Raw genomic sequence first — 26,024 nt, forward strand, 5'->3', positions numbered from 1 at the left:
CATTATGGGGTATTGTGTGTAGATTCATGAGGGGAAAAAAACATTTAAGACCTTTTAGAATAAGACTGTAACATAACAAAATGTGCAACAATTCAAGGGGTCTGAATACAATCTGAATGCACTTTACATGAGGGTGGTTGGGTGGTGGTTGGAGAATTGTGTATGTTTCAAACTGAAAAACAGATTTTCCTGCAATCTAGAACCATAATCATTATGCTTTATTAAATGTAAAAAATATATGTATTTTTTCTGCATATCTAAGCATATCTAAGCTGTCTGTATCCTCCTGACTGGTGGTTCTTTTTTTAAACAAACGAAATGTGCTTCTCTGCATCTCTGCTAAAATCTGGGTAAAAGATTGAAAGGAATGTGAATCTTATTCAGTACATTTAGTAAACGCTTGCTTTTCTAAAGTCTGCCAACCTTGCCAGCAGGCATGCCAGCTAAGCTGTAAGCCATCAAAATTGCTAGGTGTCTAGTAGTATTACAAAGAAACAATAACAACAAATCAAAAATGAAACAGGACACAAGTGAGGACGCCCATGTGCTCCCTTTGATCTTGACGCCTCTGTGCGCAGTCAATGCTGCGCTCATTCAGCATGAGGAGGCATTGTTCTGGGATAGGTCGTTTTAACCCGCGGCTAAACAAATCTCATATCACTGAGAGTGCTGTGCAGTTCAGCACGTACGGTCAAATGGCTAAACTCCTTTTACTCCTCCTCTGCAGAGGTCTGTTTTGAAGACGATCAACCAGCAGCTTTACCTTCTTATTGACTTTCTCCCCAGGTTTTCTTGCTCAGGCGTCGTGTGCGCTCTCCATGGTTCTGAAAGGCATCAACGCAATCCGCTCAAACAAACGGCCTTGGCTGCCCAAAACGACATTTCACAAGTAATGCAAATCAAGGTTAGGCACATTCAGAGCACAACCAATGCAACCATGATAGGACATATATCATTTGTATAGTATACAATATAATTATCACGCAGTTTGCAACTCTGCATACAATCAGTGTATAACATCACCGTTGGTTTTGTTCGTCAAAAAGCAAGACAGGTACGCAGGGGATTTCACCCGCAACAAATATTCTAAGAAATTCTGCACTGTGCACCGCCCCCCTCTAACTCTCCCGCTCTCTCTCTCTCTCTCTCTCTCTCTCTCTCTCTCTCTCTCTCTCTCTCTCTCTCTCTCTCTCTCTCTCTCTCTCTCTCTCTCTCTCTCTCTCTCTCTCTCTCTCTCTCTCTCTCTCTCTCTCTCTCTCTCTCTCTCTCTCTCTCTCTCTCTCTCTCTCTCTCTCTCTCTCTCTCTCTCTCTCTCTCTCTCTCTCTCTCTCTCTCTCTCTGTCTCTCACATACACGCTCTCGTCCCTCGCCACTTTCTCCAGCCAAGAAGCCAGCTTTGCCTCCCCAGCTTTACTCTACAAGCATGTCCTCAGACGTGCAGCCGTGTGATGAAGCGAACCAACTGACTTCCAGAGAGCACCGGATGAAGGTAACCCGCTGCACGAGTAGCAGAAAAGCCTGAGAGCAGGTAATTAAACTCACCAACATAGGTCATGCAAATCTTAAGAATGTTTGGTTAGAGAATGAAGAGAATTGCGCACGATAGGGGGATATCAATTTACTTGGGATAAGTGTATAATGTAACAACATCAGACGTGGCAGGATACTGACAGAACTTTGTGCGCAACAAGCAAGTTTCGACTTGACCTATGGTATATGAATGTCTTTCTTGGGCATTCACTACATTATACTGAATAAACCGATGCTATGCAATAGAAAATATCGCATAGGAGTCATATTTCCTATCGGGGGATGTAATAAACGTGTTTATCAGTGACATGGGAGTGGAGATGGTTTGCGCTTTAGACGTGGGTATCTGTATATTGTGCCATGCCATGATGCGGAATGGAATTGTCACATTGCGCAATGAAATTCAGCTTAGCAAATAAATAAATTATCATAGTGCTATGGAGATTGTTTTCTATCGCCTGTTGTTGTCGTCAATATTGGAATGATTCTCTTTTATTTTGGAAAAGTAAAAAGTATTAAATTCTCATATGATCCAAATCTTCTTTTCAGTGGATTGTTTCTGCATCCAACACAAATGAAACGATATATACAAGGGTGGTATACAATGTTACGATAATAATCTTTAATTAGTTGTCTTAATAATTACAATGATCATAAAGGGAATATTACATTTTCCACCATTTGCATGTCTGTTGCCGATCCATCCATGGAGCGGTTCCTTTCTCTATAGGAATGGCATTGCGCATCCCCGTGCCAGGCACTTCTCCAGCGTAACAGCAAGCATTTCGTGAGAGTTGGCCAATTTCAACAGAATCGACTTTTCCGCTTGGGCTATGGGCTACTATAACTGTATTGCGTTAAGCTGTTATTCTATTGTGCGACACAAAGAGGGTATACCATTTAAATATGCCGTTGATTTGTGTTTTGTATATGTTAATGTTTAAAATATTTAAAATCAAAGTTTTGAATAATCGTAGTCATTTTGCTGTGAAGTATGAAGCATCCGGAAGTTGACGCATGATTTGGACTCGATGTCCTTGATTTGGAGACCTTCATACCTCGTGCAAATACGACTCTGACCATCCAATGGGGACTGAATGCTATTGTTGTGTCCCCTACCCCCCAAAGGAAGACAGGGAATGTTTTTTTTGTCGATTTCGTCGTCAGCCTCCATTAATTTATGCCCCCCACCATCATAACAATAAATGGAGTGCTCGAATATGTTAAGGAGAGGAACTTCAATTATTTGACCCAACGCGCAATGAGTTTACTCGTGGTTGTTTTGCAGTGGTGGTGAGAGAAGGGTTTCGATTTAGTGCCAAACAACAGGGTATGTTCGACTGTGATGAAGCTGCACGTCTCACTGAATGTGCGCGTAAAAGCGCGTTTGGCACTGCGCGAGCAAACCCCGAAGGATGAGTTTGGATATGGCTGGTGCATGTTGACACAGATTAGCAGATTGTATGATTGTATAACGGACAGCATTAACAAGATTGTGAGCGATTCCAGATTTCTTAACAGATCAAATAAGAGGGCTTGCCTCATTATGTAGGTTGCATGACGTGTTTCAGAAATTGCGTTAAAATCAAGTTTTGGAATGAGCCACTGGTTTTGTGTTTTGAGGTCGCTGGAAGCTGGTGCAATTCCTCACGATAACGTCACAGTCGTGTCAAGCCTTTTGAGGTTGGAAAAGAAAAATGTGATTGGCATCGATTACCATCCCCATGTGATGTATGGGTCTCTGTGATCTCCAATAAAACTCTGGTCACAATCCGGGAGAACAAATGTGCCTGGCTATTCATAAATACCCCCATAGATTCACATAAGGATAAGGATATGCATTTATCAGACCGGGATAAAGACACACTGTCTCGACTGTCCCATCTGTAAACTGTAAAAATGACTTTTTGATCGAGTTGATGAAGGCGATGAGAAAAAAAACATGAATTATTTTATTGATTAAGAATCTGTGCTTGCATTACTGATTGGTCTCCCAAGTCTAAATGACGTTGGCCATTTAACAGATTGCAGAGGGGGCGAATGCTTTGAAGAAGGATGCAAATGTACCTCTTGCTAATGTGTCTGGTGTGTTTGATTAATTAGTGCACTTGATGCATTTGAGGTCCAGGTGCAGGTTGAAAAACGTGGTCATCATTTCTAACAAAAAGGCGCGGACTCTGCACTCTCTCTTTTACGTGCGTAAGTGCACTGGTAATTATTATGAACAATGTGACCCTGAATTCATTGTTGAAATTAATTGGTTTTGTGAGATAAAGACTGGGCAGACTCAACACTAGACCAATTGAATACTGAATAATTGTTGGTAGTGGTTTGGTTCTTGCAAAGTGTATTTGGTACTGGTACAGCTTGGCTGGTAGGGTGCATTCTGGTGCTCACAATTAAGAGCCTTTAACAGAATGGTTATTGGTATTGCCTTTGCGCTATCTTCGCAAAATAACATGCACGGGTAACCTAGTTTCATTTCCAGAGGAAAATACGATTGTTTTTTTGTACAGCACTGCCATGTACAGTACAGACCCGGAATACATTTGGTGTATTTCGTTTTTCCATATTACGTGCTTGCCATCAGCTATGGTGCAGATCAGACACACACCATTGCATCAGATTATTTGTATCCTACATTATTATGTGAGCGAGCTTTGAGAGGGTATTTTCTACCTCATATTCCCTGTCACAAACATCACATTTCTGAAAATATACGAAGGCCCTTATATAATTGCTGAAAAGCTTACTCGACTGATTTTTCCTGACTCCCTCTTCCACCGTAGGTGGGGTGAGCAGCAGTACACTTGTATAATGTTTGCCCGTTTAAGATGAATTAAGCTGCATGGCCAAGGGGTCACGCAGCACAGTCCTAGCAATTTGTGTGAAAAAATGTGCACAATTCTTTAAGCTGTCAGTGAAATCCATACAATGCGTTTTCGATTTATCCACAGGTAAATACTCTAGCTATTTCCGTACTGGTTATAATACTTTATTCAAGCTGTACCGAGCGAGGTTGTTTTGGAAAGGATCCGGTTTTTTTTACCACTTATGGTAGCATTTGCATGTACTTCTTCAGTAAATATTTACTGTTTACACATCGAGGACACAGTCAATACATTACTGTCAATATATTATCGATATCACATTAGAGACGCAACCATTAAAGAGTAAGCAGCATTTTGTGCCGTTGTGGTTTATGACCATGATTATCCCATACTGTTCTGTATAGGTATATACTAACCCTTAGGGTAAGACGCTGTATAGGGCTCATAACCTATATTCTATAGACTTGGAGATTTGTATCAGTGTGAATATGTTATGTTGCATATTGGCTGCTGTGGTTGACATGCTGGCTTACTAACAATGTGAGTAAAGAGGAAGAATGGGATTTGAGTTTGTGTGTAGGGAGAAGCTATGGATTTATTCATTTTTACCTATAGGATCGTTTTTTATCAGTGTTCCTTTTTGTTTTACACTCATTCTCCAATGTATCTACACCAACCATGGGATAGATGTGGAGTTTGTTCAGTGTCATCCCACTAAAGGTGGGACAAATTGACAGGCTATATTGATTTGGCAAAGACAGTTACCATTTAGTGAGATGCTATTTGTGTGTTTTCTCTATAAGGGCACCCCAAGCTGACCCCATCCGGAGACTTCTTCCTGGGCTGAACACAATGGAGACTGTTTGACAGTGGAAGTGGAGGTTTACTGTACAGTAGCTCAGCTGGAGTTCCTCACCCCTTCATGACATGCAGTGAGCCAATGCCACTAACAGGTATGGTGGACAATTGTAATTAAGATGAATGACCAATTGTGATTTTTAAGTTGTTGCTGCTCCAGAACATATTAGTTACTTACACTTTTCTAAATGGCTTTCATGTTTTGCATATAAGCCATCTATAGAGTTGTGGTCTGTCACGAGAGCAGCAAGTGTCTGCTTGAGAGATAGAGTTGTGGTCTGTTAGGAGAGCAGCAAGTGTCTGCTTGAGAGATAGAGTTGTGGTCTGTCAGGAGAGCAGCAAGTGTCTGCTTGAGAGATAGAGTTGTGGTCTGTTAGGAGAGCAGCAAGTGTCTGCTTGAGAGATAGAGTTGTGGTCTGTTAGGAGAGCAGCAAGTGTCTGCTTGAGAGATAGAGTTGTGGTCTGTTAGGAGAGCAGCAAGTGTCTGCTTGAGAGATAGAGTTGTGGTCTGTTAGGAGAGCAGCAAGTGACTGCTTGAGAGATAGAGTTGTGGTCTGTTAGGAGAGCAGCAAGTGACTGCTTGAGAGGGGCCACTTGAATGGCTCTGGAAGTCACACAGGTTCCCTGCCTCACTTGAAAGAGCAGCTGTTTAGGAGCAAAGTAACTTAAGGTAGCAGGCGTAAACTAAACACCTGAGCGGGCTACCCACATCCGGTTTTCAGGAGGAAAGGAAGCTAGGTTGAAAATACTGTATCCCTGAAAACAAGATGTTTCCCCGCTGAGGGTGGGAGCAGAACAGGCATGATAATTACTCACTTGTTGAATACAATTGCAAAGTTAACACTTAACACATAATGCGCTCCTAGCTTTGCCTATACATTCCCACCATGTGCGCATCATGTATGCTCACTTTTAAATGAACCCAGGCTCTAATGGAAAGTTCGAGAGGCTGGCACCAGGGGTGCATTTGATATAGCAGCGAGGAGCAAAGGTGTATTTTTAAAAGTTGACATTTAGTCGATTATGTGTTTGATTCAACGGACATAGGCCTTTAGAGCAGTAACCCAGCGGTGGTGATCGAGCAGTGGTGCGGTGGTGATCGAGCAGTGGTGCGGTGGTGATCGAGCGGTGGTGATCGAGCAGTGGTGCGGTGGTGATCGAGCAGTGGTGCGGTGGTGATCGAGCAGTGGTGCGGTGGTGATCGAGCAGTGGTGCGGTGGTGATCGAGCGGTGGTGATCGAGCAGTGGTGCGGTGGTGATCGAGCAGTGGTGCGGTGGTGATCGAGCAGTGGTGCGGTGCACATCAGTGGAGCTGAGAGATGGCACCAGTTAAAAGGAATGCCTGATTATCACGCTTTCAACCACAGTAGGCTGCCACATCTACGCTGAGCTGCTGGTGTCAAATCACACTTTTTAATTTTATTCGTATGCAATTAAAATTTTATTTTAGCTTTGTATGGATAAGCTGAGGCACCAGCGATGGAGGCTTGTTAAGGAAGTGGATGTAATTAGGCTAAAATGGGGGAATGGAATAAGAGCATGTGCAAACCTTCCACTCTAATGTGTTGAGCACAATGGAGTGGTAAGGATGTTTAGCAAGTCCTCTCTAGACGGTTTCTTGAGCAGCTACATTGACCATGCTAGTCACCACCACTCAGAACACGGAGATGTGTTGAGATACAGCATGCCCATCTCCGCTCCAAATAAGTACTTACGTTGCACGTTGCATGATTTCCTGATACAACTCTGTAGCCTATATCCTGTAACAATAGGGTTCTCGCAAGCCTGCGATTCAGCTCAAGGAACATCGAAAAATTCGGACAATCAAACCAGCCATGTAAAATCCAGCTGAATTGTGCTGTCATAACAGCAGTCATTACACCTGGAGCAGATGATGGGTTATTTATCTGACGTTGAAGGAGTCAGAACTTATATGGGGTGTACCGGAGGAACTCCACAGCACTGAGTGATGCTCCTCCAGATCTTTGTCTAGCACTGTGAAGTATGGATCAAATAAAATAGTGTCATTGCATTTCCTACAAAGACTATTGGAGGTTGTTGAACTAAGCGGTATGTCGTGTGTTTATCTTCTTCTTCTATGCATTGTGTCAGCATATTTCATAAAAAATGCTGAAGAGATGTAGTGACCCGGTAATTGGTTGTAAAACCCAAGCTTGCCGTTTAGTATTTCAGGGCTCTCTAGTCTATATGGTGGTGAATTACACTACCTCAGATGAACCCAGAGATGATTGTAGTGTAAAAGTTTGATAGAATACATCAGAAGCCATTACTCTTCAAAATTGGTTCTAGGTGATCTGTTTAGTGTCCCACAGGGGGAGACCTGAATACATTAAATCATGCAGGTTGGCATTTATTGGGATGACTTATGTAAAAGCTTATGTACTGGAGGAAGCTCTGCAGGGTAGTCACTAGCTGGCACAGCCACAAAGTCATACAATCGGATTTTAAACGTAACTCTCCAGGACAGGATTCATCCCAATAAACGTCAACATGCTTTAATCATGGCCGGAGAAAATTGAAGATCTGTTGATATCATTGTAATGAATCATCCATGCTGCATCTCTCTCTCTTTCCTGGTCTCCTCCCTCTGAATTAGCCTAGGCATCTAAAAGGTTGCAGTGTCTTTGAGGTGCACCGTGACACTGTTCCATTCTAATCAAGAGGGTTCACTGCATTACCCTTGGGCTAGCAGCTAGCCTATCAGCTATTGTTGGGACACAGCTTAAGAGATGGAAGAATGAGCTTCCCCACTGCTGTCTGTAAACAGTGCCGAATCCTTTGTTGTATCATAACAGAGAACCAAGACTGCTTAGTAATAGTAGTACGGGGCTCCCAGGTGGCGCAGTGGTTAAGGGCGCTGTACTGCAGTGCACTGTGTCATCAGAGACTCTGGGTTCACGCCCAGGCTCTGTCGTATCCGGCCGTGACCGGGAGGTCCGTGGGGCGATGCACAATTGGCCTAGCGTCGTCCGGGTTAGGAAGGGCTTGGCCGATAGGGATGTCCTTGTCTCATCTCGCACCAGCGACTCCTGTGGTGGGCCGGGCGCAGTGCGCGCTAACCAAGGTTGCCAGGTGCACGGTGTTTCCTCCGACACATTGGTGCGGCTGGCTTCCGGGTTGGATGCGCGCTGTGTTAAGAAGCAGTGCGGCTTGGTTGGGTTGTGTTTCGGAGGACGCATGACTTTCAACCTTCGTCCCTCCCGAGCCCGTACGGGAGTTGTAGTGATGAGACAAGATAGTAGCTACTAAACAATTGGATACCACGAAATTGGGGAGAAAAAGGGGTAAAATGCAATAAATAAATGAATAATAAAGTAATAGTAGTACTACTAAGTAGTAGTACCATCGATATCACAAGATATTTCTCTGCCTGTTTTCGGTTCTCAGACACAGCTGAGGAAGCCTCAGGTGTTCCTAAGTCCTGCCACTCATCCAGTAATAATTCCGGCTGCCATTCCCGGTGCTTAATTGCACTAAGCCTCGGCACCGGATAAATCCGGCCCTGCTCTTCTAGCTCCATTATTATTGGCTCCATAAAACATTCAGCAGTCCCCGCTCCCGTTGGAACCATGGCAGAGCAGTGACATTGTAATTTTGCAGCCAGATCTAATTCCTCCATGATGTGGGATTGGAAGAAGACAGAAGACATGGAGAGATGGTTTTCCCTCCCTGCCCTCTGACCTCCCAGGTTGGCTATTGGAGTTGCATTTGATGGTGAGGGACACAGAGAATGAGTCCAAGAGAGGAAAGTGTTAAGGGGTGATTTGTTTTCCCAATCCCCATTCTAGACTCAGTAGGTAGAGAATGATACAGCCAGCCTGGCTCATCTGGCTGTTATTGTTACCAACTCTGCCCAGACAGAATATACTGGACTCTGGAGGGATGTTTCCCACTACAGTGCTACTGCTGTTGCTGCTGCTGACTGTGTGAATGTTTGTGAGAGAGCCTTGTGTCAATTTCTCCCCTTTCGGGTCATGAACACTAACGAGCAATTAGACAGGAAGAGGGACGATGATACGAGGCTGAAAAAATGTCTCCCTACAGTCCTGGTGAGTTTGAGCTCTTTCAGGCAGAGTCTGACAGGACTGGGTCTTTAATCATTCACAGCCACTAACAGGACCAGTGAGACTGTCTGAATGGGTTTGTGTTATGTCAGAAAGAAAGATAGCATCTCAAACATTTGACATTCACACTCCAGGAAGCCGTACAGATACACACGCACATAAACTCATGGTCACACAGCACACTGGCACACATACGCACACACACACACACAAACTCCTATGCCCATCCTTTTCTCTTCATTCACCATTCCCTGGATCACTGTCATCATCTCTATTTCCTTTTTCTCATCTACACACTTTGGAAAAAAGGTGCTATCTAGAACCTAAAACAGTTCTTCGGCTGTCCCCATAGGAGAACCCTTTGAAGAACCCTTTTTTGTTCCAGGTAGAACCGTTTTGGGTTCCATGTAAAACCTTTTCCACAGAGGGCTCTACATGAAACCCAAAAGAGTTCTGCCTGGAACCAGAAAGGGTTCTACCTGGAACCAAAAAGGGTTCTCCAATCGGGACAGCTGAAGAACCCTTTTGGAAACCTTTTTTCAAAGAATGTACCTTATAATGATGCCCTCTTTCTCCTGGATACTGGGCTCCCCCCAAAGGTTGACATGTCTACCAAGGTGATAGGTTAATCATGTGTATTTCTTGAATTAATTCTGCATTTCCCCTGCCCTAGTGGATCTGTTGTTTTCCCATCCTCAGCCATTCACTTTCAAGAACTAAGTGTTTTGAGCCCCTATGTAAAGGACTAACATGGTTTTAAAGGTCATTCTCACACTTTAAATTCAATTGTACTCTTAAAAGGCCTTAACATCTTAATTACAAATCCTTATTGTAAACCTCTGTTGTTCTATGTCACCTTTGCCCTGGTCCTGTCCTCCGACCATTAAGGAACCCTAAATGCCCTAGAACGCTTTATTTCATTCTCTGTTCAGTAGATACTGCCAAAACGTACCATTGAAAGGAATTGGCACGAAATTACAGCATCAATCCATTTTTCCGTTTAGTCCTTTTGCGAGCCTCTTGCAACATAAATACTGTACTTTTTTTGGTGAATGTTCAGAACTGCAGAATGTGCCAAAGAAGCAAGTCTGTAAATTGCCTATGCAATTTTACAAAGCAATTGTGCTTCTCCCATACCAGTGTCAGTGGAGAAAAAAAGGCAATCTGCGAAAATTAAACTTCAATTAGAGTAGTGGAGAGACTACTGCTTCACACAAAAGCTCCATTTTGTACAGGCCCACAAGCTCTCACCAGCTAAACACAGGCTCTGAACTGAAGATAATGACGGAATCCTAGCAGAGAAAAATGCTCCTGTCCAAGACGCTGGCTAATTTAAGGAGCAGAAAGGGAAAGGGAAAGGGGGATACCTAGTCAGTTGTACAACTGAATGCATTCAATTGAAATGTGTCTTTCCTCATTTTTTTTCTTCTCTGGGATTCAATCCAGCAACCTTTCGGTTACTGGCCCAACGCTCTAACCACCATGGTGGAGGATCATGTTGAACACGTGTTAAAACCGAGCGATACTAATGCAGGCAATGATCATTTGAGGTTACAGATTCAGCAGTGCCTCAGTTAATTCTTGTGCATTTGTAAGTGCAGACCTGTTTATACTGTAGCTTCAGGTATAACTCATCTCACCTTTTGTTTCTTTTTCTACTATGTTGTGTAGTAAAGCCCAGTTCTTTTATGTGCTCAGCTGGTTAGATTTACTGCGGCTGTCCATTCTGTCTAACTATACGTAAACGCAAGACAAAGGCCAGATAGCGGTTGTAAATACCGCTGTCTTGTTAGTCTTGGATGGCATTTCGTAGATGTCTGTTATTTCCTTGTTATTTCTCAGAAAGAGCAAAGAGGTGTGTCTAGCTGTGCCCGGGGGGACAGTGGAGGGAAATCACTGGAGGATGTAGATATATCCCAAGGAGGAAGAGTGACTGGGACAAAGAGGAAACAGGGTCATGACATACTTCCACTATCAAAACAAGACCAGGACGACTCCAGACATATGATATTTCAGAGACATTTCCATAAGCCAGAAGCACAACATGTCCGGATCATCCAATACCTAGATATCTAGCTAACTTTCTCAACCTCAGGCTGTCAGTGAGAGAAACAACCAGCCATTTGGCCTATAGACCTGCTGCACACAGATCCATGACTCGACCCGACATTCATGAAGAAACCATTATGGACAAAACCCTTTCCAGGTGGCTGAATTGACATTTGGAATAAATGCCATGGAGAAAGAGTGTATTTCAGCCATTTGTGTGCGTTTTAGGAACTGTGCACGGCCGTCCCCCCGATGATTCCATGTGGTATTTATATGCGAGTTCTGTGGGTTTATGAAAGGATTTATTATGTCCGTTATTATCTTTAGACTCCCCGTTGAGTCAGCTGGCCGTGTCAAACTGAACGGCCCCGTCTGATATGCTGTTACTTTGAGTTGACAGAGACAGGGTTGCCGAGGGGGCCCAGAGAATACAGTGTGTCCGTGTAACACAAACACACTCGGGGGATCGATTCTCTGAATTCACACCCTCTGACAGACCTCTCCGGGAACCATCCAAGAAAGGAGGCAGGGCGCTAAAGAAAAAGAACAAGAAGCACAACCAGAGAAAAACTCTGTGCTTGTCAGACCAGCTGGAACAAAGACGAGTAGAGAACAATGAACAGGCAAGCGAGCGATAAAAAAAATTAATAATTCCAAGGACTAAATCAGAGGGGCTTCGACTCAGAGACAAGAGATCATTGGGAGCTGTTAGAATGCAGGAGACACTATTCTCTCTGCTTCACCGTGTTCCGTGAACGTGGAGGTGGAAGGTATTTGGGTATTGTCTTACTGGTCTATCTCATCAGTCAGGATGGTGGCAACCTGGCCATAGATATATCAGACCAGATGCCGTGTGATGAGTGTGTCTGTGACGTATTGGCCTACGTCCTGAGGTGGCGGTAGGTACAGACAAAATCCTTTCTTTTTTTTTTACCAGTCAGTCCCCATCCTTAAATACCCCTGGCTTTCATTAGAGAAAAGCCCGCAGCTCGTTTCAACAAGCACGTCCTGTTGTGAGTATAAACAGCAGGCTGCAATGCTGTCTTTGTTGCAGTTAAACAGAACTACAGGGAAAAGGGAGGGATTGGTTGCCAAAAAGTAACTACTTTCTTCTGTAAATAACAGAATGTCTTTGGATATATAACAATAGGCTTGTATAGAGATGAATACATGCCGAAAAAAGTTGAATGAGAAATCTGCTCTGCTTTATTCCATCAGACTAAACATATGTGCATTCAATGTAGATATCATCTTTAATCCACAGACATTGGTTCTGAATTGGCTGGTGTTGGCTGAGTGGTGCTGTCGACCAAACTGCCTCATTTTGCCTTTAAGGTCACTCAGATCCTTCTCATTATTATGTGCATGGTGAGAGAACATTTCTGCGAGCCAGTGGTGACTCACCATGGTCTTGCCTATTGACTGAAGTCTGGAGGCGTGACAGCTTTCACAGTTTTGGGCAGTGGAATGATGAACTGCGCTTAAACTCCCTAGCAGCGATAATGTCAGGAGAGAGCATTAAGTCTAGGTGACATGAATGAGAAAAAAAAACATGTAAACAATGACTAACATTTTAATCTGTGTGAACAGGATGACAGTGGTTTAGACTTGGAGGATCAACCACTTATTGGCTAGGATGGAAAGGTCTCCAGAGTAGTACCACTTATTCAGCCTTCCTAGTTGATTTATACCTGATTCATTTGGAATACGTCTCCATAGATCCAAACCAATATGGCCTCCTGTCTCCCAGTGTATCAACCTGTAAGCAAAAATATTTGAAATAGGCTGGATAGAATCATTATGTCTGCCATCACATCAGGCATCACATACCTTGGAATTAATCCAGAAGGACCCGGATTCTTATACTGAGTTAATTGAGAATTAAGCTGTGTAATTTCGTGGCTCTGGAAAGAGATCCCTAGGGGACGTCTTTCCAGTGATCTATTAACTTGTGATTTATTGGTTCAGTTGTTCTCCTTTCCATCGCAACCTGACCTCCTTCCTCCTCTGTTTCAGTTCATTATTCTCCCTCTCCTCTCCCCACAGTCGCCTAATATTTCCTGTCTGTCTCCATCTCCCTCCCTCCCCTCGTGTGTTCTCTCTAGCTCTGCTTCTCGCCTTAGCGCAGTGATGGGCTTTTCCCATGCAGCTGGTTCTTAATGGAGGCCCTGCTCCAGAAAGCTGATGTTAATGTTGACTGGGATCACCGACTCTCCTCCGAGGCACAGAGTGGTGAGAAATGACTGTGCTACCTCCAGCTGGCCTAGCCCAATAACTTCTCATGTATGGATCCGGAGGCCTGAATGGGGGAAAGTGTACTGTTTGGGTTTAGAGGAGGGGTGAGTGGGTGGGGGGGGGTCGCAGGGTGTTTATGATAGGATGTGTGTGAGTGTATACTGATGTCTTAAGAAATTAAGGTGAATGATAGCAGGTCATGAAGGATAATGAAGGAGGGTTAGGATGCATTTGGGAGACATCCATCCCTGACAGGACAGTGTGTTAATAAAACAGGGAAAGTGGGCCTGTTGCTCCCTCAAGTATTGGTCCGTCCGTCTTGCTGTCAACAGCATTGACAGTCAGCCTGCTCTGCTCCTGCTCTGCTGTGCCAACCTCCCTTAACCTCACAACCCTGTCTGACAGCCCTGGAGATGTGCTCTGTTCTGAGAAAGAGAGGTGTGTGTGTGTGTGTCTCCAGACGGTGCGGTTAGCCTCATTTACATCAGAGGATTCGTCGTGACAGTGACCCTCGCTGACGAACGTAAGCAGACAGAGATCCCCCCCGTCTGTTTTCTTCACGTTCTGCCATCAGTCCCCGGCTCAGAGTCTGTAAAGCAGCCATCCATGCCACAGCCTCGGTGACAGCACAGGGAAAATCACATGTCATCACTCCACACACCGTCTCCTCACATTCCCCCGGATGCGTAACCTGCCAGCCTTGCTATGATCTCCACAAACCAGACCAGGCATCCATTTTACATTGAACGGGGGTGGGGGCTGGTTCCATCCTGATTGGGTGACGTTCTAGTGTCTGTGTTATTTGTGACTGTTGGAATGCCATGGTGTGCGAGACCCAGATACGCATAGCGACTCATTCCCCAGTGCTTAGAGCCAGGAAAGCCCCATCCGTCATGCAAAGATCACCGTTGTCCTGTCTCTTTGAAGTGATGGTTGGATTTGGTGAGGCAGGACACAGTGCCTCCGGTGTGAAAAGGTTCTACTACCGTGGGGCGACTCGTTCAAAAACGCAAGTTGCGTTCCATATTTATGTATGAGACCAGGTGTGTAGCCAGGAACCCAGCCAAGTCAATCCACTTCCAATTCACCCTTGGTTGAGAGTAATCCAGTATGTAAGTGTCTTTTTAATATTTTCTTCGGAAGGTGTGGTAACCCTTGCTCTCATATAAACCCACAGGGGAGCAACATTAATCAAAAGAACACAGAAGGGGTTTGATGGATAGGGTTGATGATTTGAATTTCCCCTTAGAAATGATGGTTTTATTCGTCTCATCTGTGGGTTTAAATCAGGGGAACGTCCGTTCCAACGGTGCCCGGCCCTCTAAATTGCATGCAGGACTCAAAAACTGGAGATTTATCGTCTTCCTCCACTGGCCTGCATGAATTATTTATTACTCAATGTCTCTCACACAACCCCCAGCAGCTCTTTAATCCACACTGATATTAGCCTGCCTGACTGTATATTGGTGGACTGAGAGACGTATAAAAACCGAACTTCTGCGACAACACATCTCGCTCTCTCTCTCTTTTTGTCTTCAGTTTATCATGCAACTTTGAAAAACTTTGAATACTTTTGATCTCAATGCTTTGCCCGGTTGACCCAATGAGGCATTGTGCAGGTGGTGTCTGCCAGAATGATGAGGTACATGGTCTTAGATTATCCTTTGAATTACCTGTTTCTGTGCATGTAAGATTGGGAAGGAGAGAAAGAGAGGCTGGCAGACTGGGGGGATAAGGAGGGGATGATACCCAGAGTAAAGGCTGTCAATTTGTTCACTGTGAGGAGATGTGATTGAACATGTCTCTGGCTACTTGGACCACAGCCCCGCGTCTCCCCAGTGCAGGGATTGATTGAGTCGTACCTGCCTAGGGTTCCATTGGCCCTGCGCCTGTCCACGGGCCACGTTCCCTCTCCCTGCCCAGTCTGTCAGCCCCTGAAGTTATGACATCATGAGCCCCCTCATAAGGCACCTCCATTGTTTTGAAATGAAGGGACATCAATTTCCCAGACTCCACTGCCCAGCGGATGATTTGTGAGTGCTATTATACTCCGAAATCGCTCTTGAAAATGGCTGCGGAATGGAGAGAGTTTGGGAGGGGTGACTTGCTGCATGGAAATGGTGTCTAAGCTGCCTGTTTTGGCCAGTCCCAATAGTGGTATTTCACACTTTTGGGGTCAAAACCCCACGTACACCTACATGTAGATCTACTCAGATTACAGAGTTCATGGTTATTAAGCTAATATTTTTGCCCTGAAAGTGGCATTTGGAGAAAAATATGACTTTGTAGATAGGACTGCCAGCTAAGAAAGTGAGAGATGGAAATAAATAGCGAGACAGAGGCAAAAAATCACCTGGATGTCAATGGACCATTTCCAGAACTTTCTCTCTTGTCATTTGTAGAAGCAGCAGACCTGGGTACCATCCAGTTGACAGGTTTTCATGTCGAGGCTTGACTAATTAGTTAGGAAGCCATCAGAAATAAAGAAATAAAGAAATAAACTACTGACTATTCGAAACACGCCTTCCAAACTTGATCACAATGGATAGGTAATGCATTATTCATTACGATTTCATTATGAATTTTTTTTTAAATTGTACGGAAAGCGTGTGTGAAATTGTTTTTATTTCCTTGAAGAGTACCAAAATATGGCAACAAAATATGAAAATGTAAAGATCAAGTCGCATTCATATTTCATGTCTGCCCTAATTCAATCTCCTCTATTTCGTTTTCAAAACATTTGTCCACATTTCAACTCTAAACTTTAACGGATGTAAGAGTGTGAATCTATTTAGCGTCCTTTCGGGAAGAAGCAACTTACAGTACTTTTGCTTTCAGGAGCCACTCGGCTCGACACAATACGTGGTCAAATGCAGAAAGTTATCAGTGCCGTGCAGGAGCGTAACGTCCTCTTCACCACTCACCGAAGAATTCAATTCTCCCACATGGACATGACAGCAGAGGGCTATTCTGCACGGGCAAGATCAACATTACAGTGGAAAACAGTGAAATAATAAATGCTGAAGGAATATGTTGGGATATTTATCTGAAGGGCCTGAAGATAGGGCCGAGGTGAGGAGAGGACTTGTTTTTGCCATTGGCAGATTGTGACCAGACCTTCTGAATACTAAACATACTTGTTCCTTTTGTTTTCTGATAATCCATCCCCGTGCATTGTTGACTGTAGATGACAACACAATATCCTGGTCTGGGCCCGTGGGAGTGTCACTAATGTTTGGGATGGGATTTACTAGGTTCGGTATTTATTCCCATCTTTTCTCTCGTACACAACAGCATTTGCGTTTACTATGGCAGGAAATTTGAAAACAAAAAGTCAATTTTAAAACAAGCGTTGTATCCATTAAACACAAACCAATTCTCGATGGATACAGAACCAAACAACGCAAAATAGCAATATCTGAAAGAGCCATTGAGATGCCATCGGTATTGCAGCAATTGCAACGTCAAATATACAAACTGTACAAGTTCTCACAGAGTACAAATCGACAGCGTAAACAATGCATTCATTCACACAAAAAAGCTGTATATCCCTATATGTTCCTGCCAGGAGTTCTCAGGAAAGCTATGAGAATTGCATCGTGTAAACTTCAAAGGGAACAGAATAGCCTAAATCTCTGTCACTGTAGTAACCTCTGACCTCAGATAGTATTACATCAGAGTTGAGAGAGAAGACGTCCTCTCCATCCTGTAACCTTTGTTTCACCCAGATATCCTCGCCTGCTTTTCCAGGAGTATCCCCCGTTATTCCTCTTGCAGAGGGAAATTTAATTTTAAAAGGACTCCTCGCCGGAATTCTTTCTAGTCGTGAATGTAATTCTATTATCTCAGAGAAAACCCCTCCTCTGTTCTTTTCCCATCAGCTACTAAACCTCTGGGAGTGCCACCGTTGATTCACTCTACTGCCTGATGATGAGTTCATACAGTGCTCCACACGCACCGTTCCTATTTCTCACAGCCTTCAGATGTTTAGGTCTGATTTACATAGATTTAATACTGGTAGGTTTGAAAGGAAGGTCCAGCATTGCCATCAAGATTAACCTGATCAAATCAAATCAATCAAATCTCACTGTGCTGGATGGTGAAAGAAAGTAGTTGGCCATAATGTGTGAGCTAACCTTTATGACACGGATTTAATATTGATTCACTTCTTATCAGCCCTCCTGTGGCTGGCTAACCCTCGCACCATTCAGGCTCTCCCCTGAACTTTAGGCAGAAATCTTTTTATCCCAGTGTAAAGTCAGAGCTCAGCAGAATAGACTGCTTTCCTCCAAAGGATGATGAACACTGTAAAAGCCCACTTTTCAATAGCAGGGATTTCTAGGGGGATGGGATGAGGTTGAATAAATATGCAGAGGCTGCATGGTTTTGTCCGAGAGCACAGAGTGAACAGACCTGCTTATCAGGTTTTAGATAATATGTGGGGGGAAAAAACAAATCCCCTGACCTCTGAATGTCATTATCAGGCCGGTTTACTAGCCCGTAGTATTCACTGCCTGCTTCCTTTAGCCATTAACATGGGGGGTCCATTCTCCAACTGGCTGTTTTTGTAGTCAGACAGCAGCGAGGGGGGTGGCAACAGAATCTCGTTGATATTCATCTCACATTGAGCTAATTGTTGGGCTGTTTACGCACAAATCTGAAATTGCCTCATAAACAGATTACATGAGAAATGTACAAGAGGGAAGCGTTTGATTGAAAAGTTGCAATAGAAGACTGGTTGAGTGGAGGTTTCATGACTGTGTACAATTATATACGCTAGTTCCAGAGAAAGATTTAATAAGCAATCACCCCTCTTGTCAATGTCTTCCAATATTAGCATAAATGAATCCTTCACTCCATTACGCTAGTTTCTGTATGGATGTCATGCTTGATGATTGCCAGTCATCTCCAAGTACAGAGCCAAATTCGTTGTTGTTCAGTTGATGAGAGAAGAACCTCGAAAATCATATCAAGAATATTAGAAGTCCAAAATAGAACACAATGCATTTTCCAAACAGCACAACGCAAGATCAACAGCTGTTTCAACATAATCTTCCTCCCGCATGCTAAATTAATAACACAAAAAAAGAGTTGATGTAGTCAGTCAGGAAAACATGGAATACCACAATTCATGGTATCCGTGTAGGGACTGCTCACTTGGCCAGCTTCATCTGAACCTGTATTAGTCACAGGTATGACAACTCTATGAGTAACAAGGTCTAGGACAACAAGTGCCAGCCGCGGGCTCTACCTGCGCCAGGGTCAACTACTATAATGTTTGCATTGTCATTCTCTGTCATTCTCGAAATCACCTCGCTGGCGTCGTGACGGGAAAGGCCTTCCGCCTCCTCATTCTCCTCGTTCTCCTTAATGAGCGCAGTTAACACAAAGCAGGAATATATACTGGGACATACTGAGTGGGAGAGAAAAGCAGAAAGCAATGCTAATAGCTAAGTAAACAAACTAATAACTGGAGCGCTCGGCCCTGGGGTTAAACAACAGACCCCTCTAATCAATCTCGTTGATTCAGTCGCATTGATATTCATACAGGGAGCAGCCGAGAAGATGTGTTGTCTGAACACGGTCAACTCCAGCCCCCGGTGTCTGAGCCGGTACGTCGGAATAAACAAGCTGCTGCAGACATATTCACCCATGGAGAAAAACACAAAAACACATGTGTACGGCATGTTCCTGTAAAATAGCATGCACCACTTTCTTAGACAACTGCAAGCAACTCATCTGTGACGGATGAAAGGTTGCTGAGAGCATTTGAGGTTGATCAATATCTAGGGAAGGCAGTCTGAGAATAACAATTCAAGTAAACACAAAGATATCCATCATTTTAACAAACATACAGAGATGTGGAATAGAGAGCAGTGAGAGCTCTGCATTGCAGAGATGTAGCCTATTGTCAGACACCAGCAGAGGCTGATTGACGAACAGCTTTTCAAAATGGTATAATCAAGACGTTATAGAAGGCAGTGAGCAGAGACACGCACTACAGCTGGTAGGGAGGCACAAAGTAGACAACAGGGAGAGCTGGTTAAGACGTCAGCTAAGGGGTGATTCTCATTGACGAACATTTTAGAATAGACCCTAAGATCTATAACAGCCCCAGTCAAGCCTCGTCATACTCCTGAACCATGATAGAGCAGCAGCCCATACTTGGAACCCAGGCCCTGACAATTGGCGCAGAGGGACACCGAATGCTAGAACATTGCATTATGGGCTTTCACTCCTGAGTATTTCAAAATGGAAACACTGGCAGGCCTGTTTAATGGGTTATTCTAGCTATAGGGTATTTTCAAAGCACTTAACAGTTTGATAGCGGTGCAAATATGTTTTTCTGTAAAAGGAGAATTATACTAGTCTCTAAGGGGTATCAAATGGAAATGCTAGAGTCTTTGGACATAAAACATCAATTTCACCAGGGATTGCATGAGGGGAAATTGCGATGACTCTAAAAACATAATATGAATTATCAGGATAAAGGTAAGACCCAGAAGCAGACCGAGTTGAAGTAACAATGTTTATTACAGCAACAGGGGCAAAGGTACAGGACGGCAGGCAGGCTTAGGGTCAGGGGCAGGCAGAGTGGTCAGGTGGGCGGGCTCAGGGTCAGGACAGGCAAGGGTCAAAACAAGGATGAGAAAAGAGAGACTGGTGAAAAGCAGGAGCTGATACAACACACGCTGGTTGACATGACAAACAAGACGAACTGGCCAGCGACAAACAGAGAACACAGGTATAAATACACAGGGGATAATGGGGAAGATGGGAAACACCTGGAGGGGGGTGGAGACAATCACAAAGACAGGTGAAACAGATCAGGGAGTGACAATAAATAGATTAAATCCCCCGTAGTTCATGAAGCAAACTATTCTACCCAGGGGGTGTCCAATGCACCCCCTAGGTAGAATAGCGATGAAACCATTTGCTTGCTTATACCTGAGACAATTTGAAGTATAACTTCATGTCTACTATTTGCTGCATATAACCATCTCTCTTGAGTTTATCGTTCTCTGCACAATCATAGCAAGCATAGCAAGCTGTTGTCATAGCAAGCTGTTGCACAACATTAACTCACAGTAAGCCAGTGCATATGGAAACATCCTATTTAGACACCCATGGAGGTCTGCTATACTGTGTGAGCATGCTCCGCACCTATCTGCAGTCTGTACCCCTCTCTTCAAGGAGGGCTGAGCTGAGAGATTTCCCAGATAAATGGTTCTGTCACCCAGTCAGGACGCCGTAGAGGCATGTCAGAGAGACAGAGGGCCTCATTAAGACGTCTTATAGCCAGCGCAGCACCGCAGCTCCCCTGGCCCTTCTGGAGCTGTACTGACCCAGGAGGGGTGATGATGGCAGGCATCCTCTCATGATGGCAGGCATCCTCTCAGAGCCCTCTGGGCCTTCCTGCCTCACCACCTGTACTCTACCCACCGGCAGGGGGGAGAGAGGAGCAGCTGCCATATTTATAAAGGTGATTCTGAGAGAGTAAAGGGGTAGGGTGTAGTTTCTCCATTATATCTGCTTCTCCGTTATACGCTGCCATCTGCAGCTTTTTTACAAGGTTGAATGGGGTAACTTAAACTAACAGATTAAATTGACACCATACATTTCAGGCATTGATGGTAGTGATAGCATATGCTTACTTTTATAATATCTTAATTCTGCCTAATCAGAAACAATTGAATTTACTGTTTACCTCGAAGGCTTCTGTTTACCACTGAAATCACAGGGGGGTAAAGTCTAGATTGTAATTAGTTTCAGATGTTTTGCAGCTAAACCCTAGTAGATTCAGTTCAATCTTGAGTTGCTTATTCTCAGCTACAAAGTGTAATAGAGTATGTACAATTGATAGGCTACAATCTAAACCTTGCCTCAACCACCAGATGACCTCTAACCTACTACAGTAGTTCTGATCATTATGTTCAACACCCAACACAGGGACACCAGCTCTGACCTCACAAACCCACTCAGTCACATAATTGTACACACACTTTCATTTTTGACCCTCCTGTACACACACACACACACACACACACACACACACACACACACACACACACACACACACACACACACACACACACACACACACACACACACACACACACACACACACACACACACACACACACACATATATATGTATATATATATAAACACACACACACAAACACACACGCATATATGTACATATATATATAAACACACACACACACAGCGATGTACCAGCCAGGTCTAGAGTAAATCAGCGATGACTGTCTGTTGGGACAGGCAGGCAGCTTTATTAAATCAAAGCCCCCTCCCAAGAGGGCAGGGTAATTTATGAGGGAAGATTAAGGAGATGGAGTATGGACAAAGACAGCAGCCACAGCCAGACAGGATCCATGGAGAACCAAAGACCACACTTCACAGCCCTGATGGGCATTCTCACTGACACACAGATGACTCTCCAACCGGGACAGATACAGCTTGCGCCACAGACAGAGAAGAAGAACTCAACTTTATTGGAACTCAGCAGAAGCTGCCTCCTTATGTCTTTCATCACCATATCGCTACTTTACAAGCGGCCTCACTTGTATGTTTAGTCAGCTAGCAATCTGCATCAGGTATTAACCAGATGTTGAGAAATATAGCTTGCGTTCAAAATAGCGAGGATGTGTAAAATACCAATGTAAGACCTTGAATGGTTTCTAATATTATCATCAGCAAAATTGACGCCGGCAATGTTATATCGTATAATCTTTCTGAATTTCCAGTATCGTCATCATGTGACTGTCACTGTCAGGATGGGGTGTTCCCTGAGGAGCCAGAAATACCTTCACTAAACAACGGAATAAGAACTTCTCACAGTGATGCAAATTCCTCCAACCCGTTCCACATGATCAGCTCCCACCAGAGTGTACTTTCCTTTACATGTGTCTGATCAAACTAACGACTTTTCCTATTAGACTAATGAATGAATTATAGCCACAGAAACAAAGATCATTAAGCACATTTTCACCAGGGGACAAATCATTTGGACAATGTAACGTTGGACAATGTGAAGAGAAATGATCTGGTAGCCCACCAGTTCTACATATCTGCATTGAAGAGAAAATGACCTCCATCACCCCTGTCACGCCTCAAGGGTGCCATTTCATCTCTGAGGGGCTTTGTGAGTTCTTCACTGCCTTCTTGTTTCAGTGTGATTACTCATAACAGGCAGAGTAGGATATTGTCCCCTAAACAGAACACGATATCATATTTGAATCTGCTCTGGGATGACAGTGTACAAAACACAACCATAGGCACAGGGCTTATGTCTCATCTAATAACTTTTGTCTTTTTTATTCCTTATTTTAATACCTCGTGTTCTTTCGCAGCCTGCGGTTCGGTTCATAAGCAGGTGTTACATTCATTCTCCACTTAAGGTAGAGTGCCAGGAGTGTTTTTATGTAGCGGCTGGTAAAGAGTTTTCAAAACTCTGTGTTGTTGTTTTTGTCGCACTGCTTTGCTTTATCTTGGACAGGTCGTAGTTGTAAATGAGAACTTGTTCTCAACTGGCCTACCTGGTTAAATAAAGGTGAAATAAAAATGTAAAAGAAATGACATTTTTCTGTTTCAAATATTTTTTATTGAACACACACAAGAATGGTGTATAGATATACAAGACAGGTATACAATTCTTATCTAAACATAAAAGAGCATACAGGAACAACAAGACCCAGAGTTCTGGGTACAAAACAAATTATACAAAACACGACATACAGAACAAGGACATGTAGAAGGAAAGAGGGTAGATGTCACCCACCCACTTATTCCCCCTTTATCCCCCCTTATCCCCCATTACCCCCAACTGCTCAGGTGGTGGGGCCAGCACATGCTGCCCAAAGGTAGATTAAAATATTACAATTGAGGGTGCGTTAATAAGTACAAATTCACAGCGCCGACTCGTCCAAGTAGGAGAGGAAAGGCTGCCAGATTTGATCAATGTTGATCATTTATTGTTCAGAATATATCTAATTCTTTCTAAGTGTACAGTGTTTGCCAATTCACTGAGCCATAATTTGGTAGAGGGCGCTTCCCTCCTTTTCCAAAACAACAAGATAATTTTTTTTGACGAAATGAGACTGTAAGAGATGAGTTGTTTTTGGGAGTTGGTTAATCCGTTTAGGGACTCAGACACTCCCAGGATTATCAGAAGCGGGACTGGGTCTAATGAAGTCTCCAAAACTTCAGAGAGGATCCCAAAAATGCCACACCAATAACCATGCAAGCTAGAGCATAGTGCAAAGCAGTGGAGTAGTGTACCCTGCGCAGCCTGACATTTATCACACATGTATCCGGAAATATCCTATGCAGTTTAGTTTTGGAATAGTGTAATCTGTGTAATACCTTGAATTGTATGAGACGATGTCTGGAATTAATGGAGCATGTGTGGATATACTCCAAGCTCTCTTCCCAGTCTGCCACCGAAATGTCAGTCCCTAGTTCTTCCTCCCATTTTGCCTTAATGGCATCAGTAGAAGGTGTGCTAACAGATTGAAAAGCATCATATAGAAGCGATATCAGTTTGTCTGAGGTGGGGCATATTTGTATGCATCCGTCAAACATGGAAGGTTTAGCATTCCCAAATGTTGGGAGGTGTTTTCTAACGTCGTCTCTAATTTGTAGGTATCTGAAAAAATTACTTCTGGGAAGGTTATAAGTTTCCCTCAGCAACTCAAAGGAAGCAAAGGTCCCTTGTATATATAAATCCCCTATTGTACTTATCCCCAGCTCTCCCCATCGCTCAAAGGTGTTATCAAGGTTAGAAGGGGCAAAGGAGGGATTCCTGGCGACAGGGAGCATGAATGACATTGGTCTTAACTCAAAGTGGACTTTAATTTGATCCAGATTCAGACTGTGCTATGTATAATAGGATTGTTACAACAAAGTGACATCTCCAGATTGACAGGCGACAAAATCACAACGCCAATAGAGAAGGGGTGACACTCCTCACGCTCCATACTAAGCCAGCTGGATGCCGGGAGTACGTCATCCAACAGAAACGTACCAACGCGGAGGTTAGCGGCCCAGTAATAAAATATAACATTTGGGAGAGACAATCCTCCTTCCATCTTGGATTTACAGAGGTGTTTTTTACCTATCCTGTGTGTTTTATAATCCCAGATGAAATGATTGATAATTGAGTCCAGTTGTTTATGAAAGGATTTAGGTATGAATACTGGGAGCAGTTGTGGGAGGAAGACCATTTTAATGGCATTAATTCTTCCGAGCAGGGAAATTGGGAGGGTTCTCCAAAATTGTATGTTTGCCTTGAGTTATTGCATCAGAGAGGGGAAATTCTCTTTAAATAGTAAAGAGTATTGTTTGGTAACTACAATTCCTAGGTAGGTAAATTTCTCTGAAGATAACTTAACTGGGCGATGTTCTAGCCAGGAGGTGTTTTGCGACCGTATGGGCATTAATTCACTCTTGTTCCAATTTATTCTGTATCCCGAGAAGGTACCAAACAAATTGATCACATCAAGAATAGCTGGAATACTAGCTTGGGGTTCTGTTACATAGAGGAGGATGTCATCTGCGTATAGGGAGATCTTATTTAGAGTATCTTTAGTATTATAGCCGTGTATTGCGACAATGATTGGTTAGTGAGTATTCTCGCACAGGGGTTCCTATATTAAAGCTGCATCCAATTTATGAACCCATCTCCAATATTACATTTCTGTAGGACCTTGAATAGATAGGGCCACTCAACTTGGTCAAAGGCCTTTTCAGCGTCAAGAGATATAACGGCAAGGTCCACGTTGGGTAACCTCATAATGTTGAAGAGGCGCCTGAGATTGAAGAATGAGTTTCTGTTAGGGACAAAGCCGGTCTGGTCCGAATGGACCAATTTGCCAATTAAAGTGCTAAGCCTGTTAGCCAGAGTTTTTGCTCAAATCTTTTGGTCTGTATTAAGGAGAGATATTGGTCTGTATGACCCTACCTCTTCTGGATCTTTACCCTTCTTATGTATAACTGTAATGAACGTTTCGTCCAAAGTAGAAGGGAGAGCTCCATCCTCATTGGCCTGAACCAACAATTTGTGCAGGTAGGGAGAGAGCATGTTGCTGAATGTTTTATAGAATTCACCAGGGTATCCATCTGGGCCCGGGGTCTTGCCACTCTTTAGAGATGTAATTGTTTCTCAAATTTCTTCAAGAGATATTTCCTTATTCAGGAAGTTAGAATCTTCCTGGTTCAGGAGATTACAGTCCTCCAAAGAGTTTTGCATAATTAAGGGGTTAGGATCTGCTTTAGATGTATATAGAGTCTCATAAAACTGACGGAATCTGTCATTGATGTCTTTGGGGGAGTAATTCCCCAGATGCAGATTTAACTTTGTGAATCATTCGGTCACTCACATTTTTTCGAAGTTGTCTGGCAAGTAATTTGTGTG

The 26,024-nt window shown here is 43.6% G+C and overlaps 1 protein-coding gene across 3 annotated transcripts in view; it reads left to right on the forward strand.

Annotated features, from left to right (window-relative positions):
- The first annotated feature begins 1,302 nt into the window (after nt 1-1,302).
- LOC118370758 (muscarinic acetylcholine receptor M2) overlaps nt 1,303-26,024 on the forward strand; it is a 90,857-nt gene continuing 66,135 nt past the window's right edge. The window contains exons 1-3 of one of the 3 annotated variants that reach the window (XR_008062982.1): nt 1,303-1,528; nt 5,165-5,314; nt 6,267-6,483. The gene's annotated coding sequence lies outside the window, so the exon portion shown is untranslated. Of the gene's footprint in view, nt 1,529-5,164; nt 5,315-6,266; nt 6,484-26,024 lie in introns of those variants that run through there. The other 2 variants (XM_035755870.2, XM_035755871.2) reach the window with 2 other exon arrangements.

This window comes from Oncorhynchus keta, chromosome 13 (assembly GCF_023373465.1).
Source record: "Oncorhynchus keta strain PuntledgeMale-10-30-2019 chromosome 13, Oket_V2, whole genome shotgun sequence".
Lineage (NCBI taxonomy): Eukaryota > Metazoa > Chordata > Actinopteri > Salmoniformes > Salmonidae > Oncorhynchus > Oncorhynchus keta.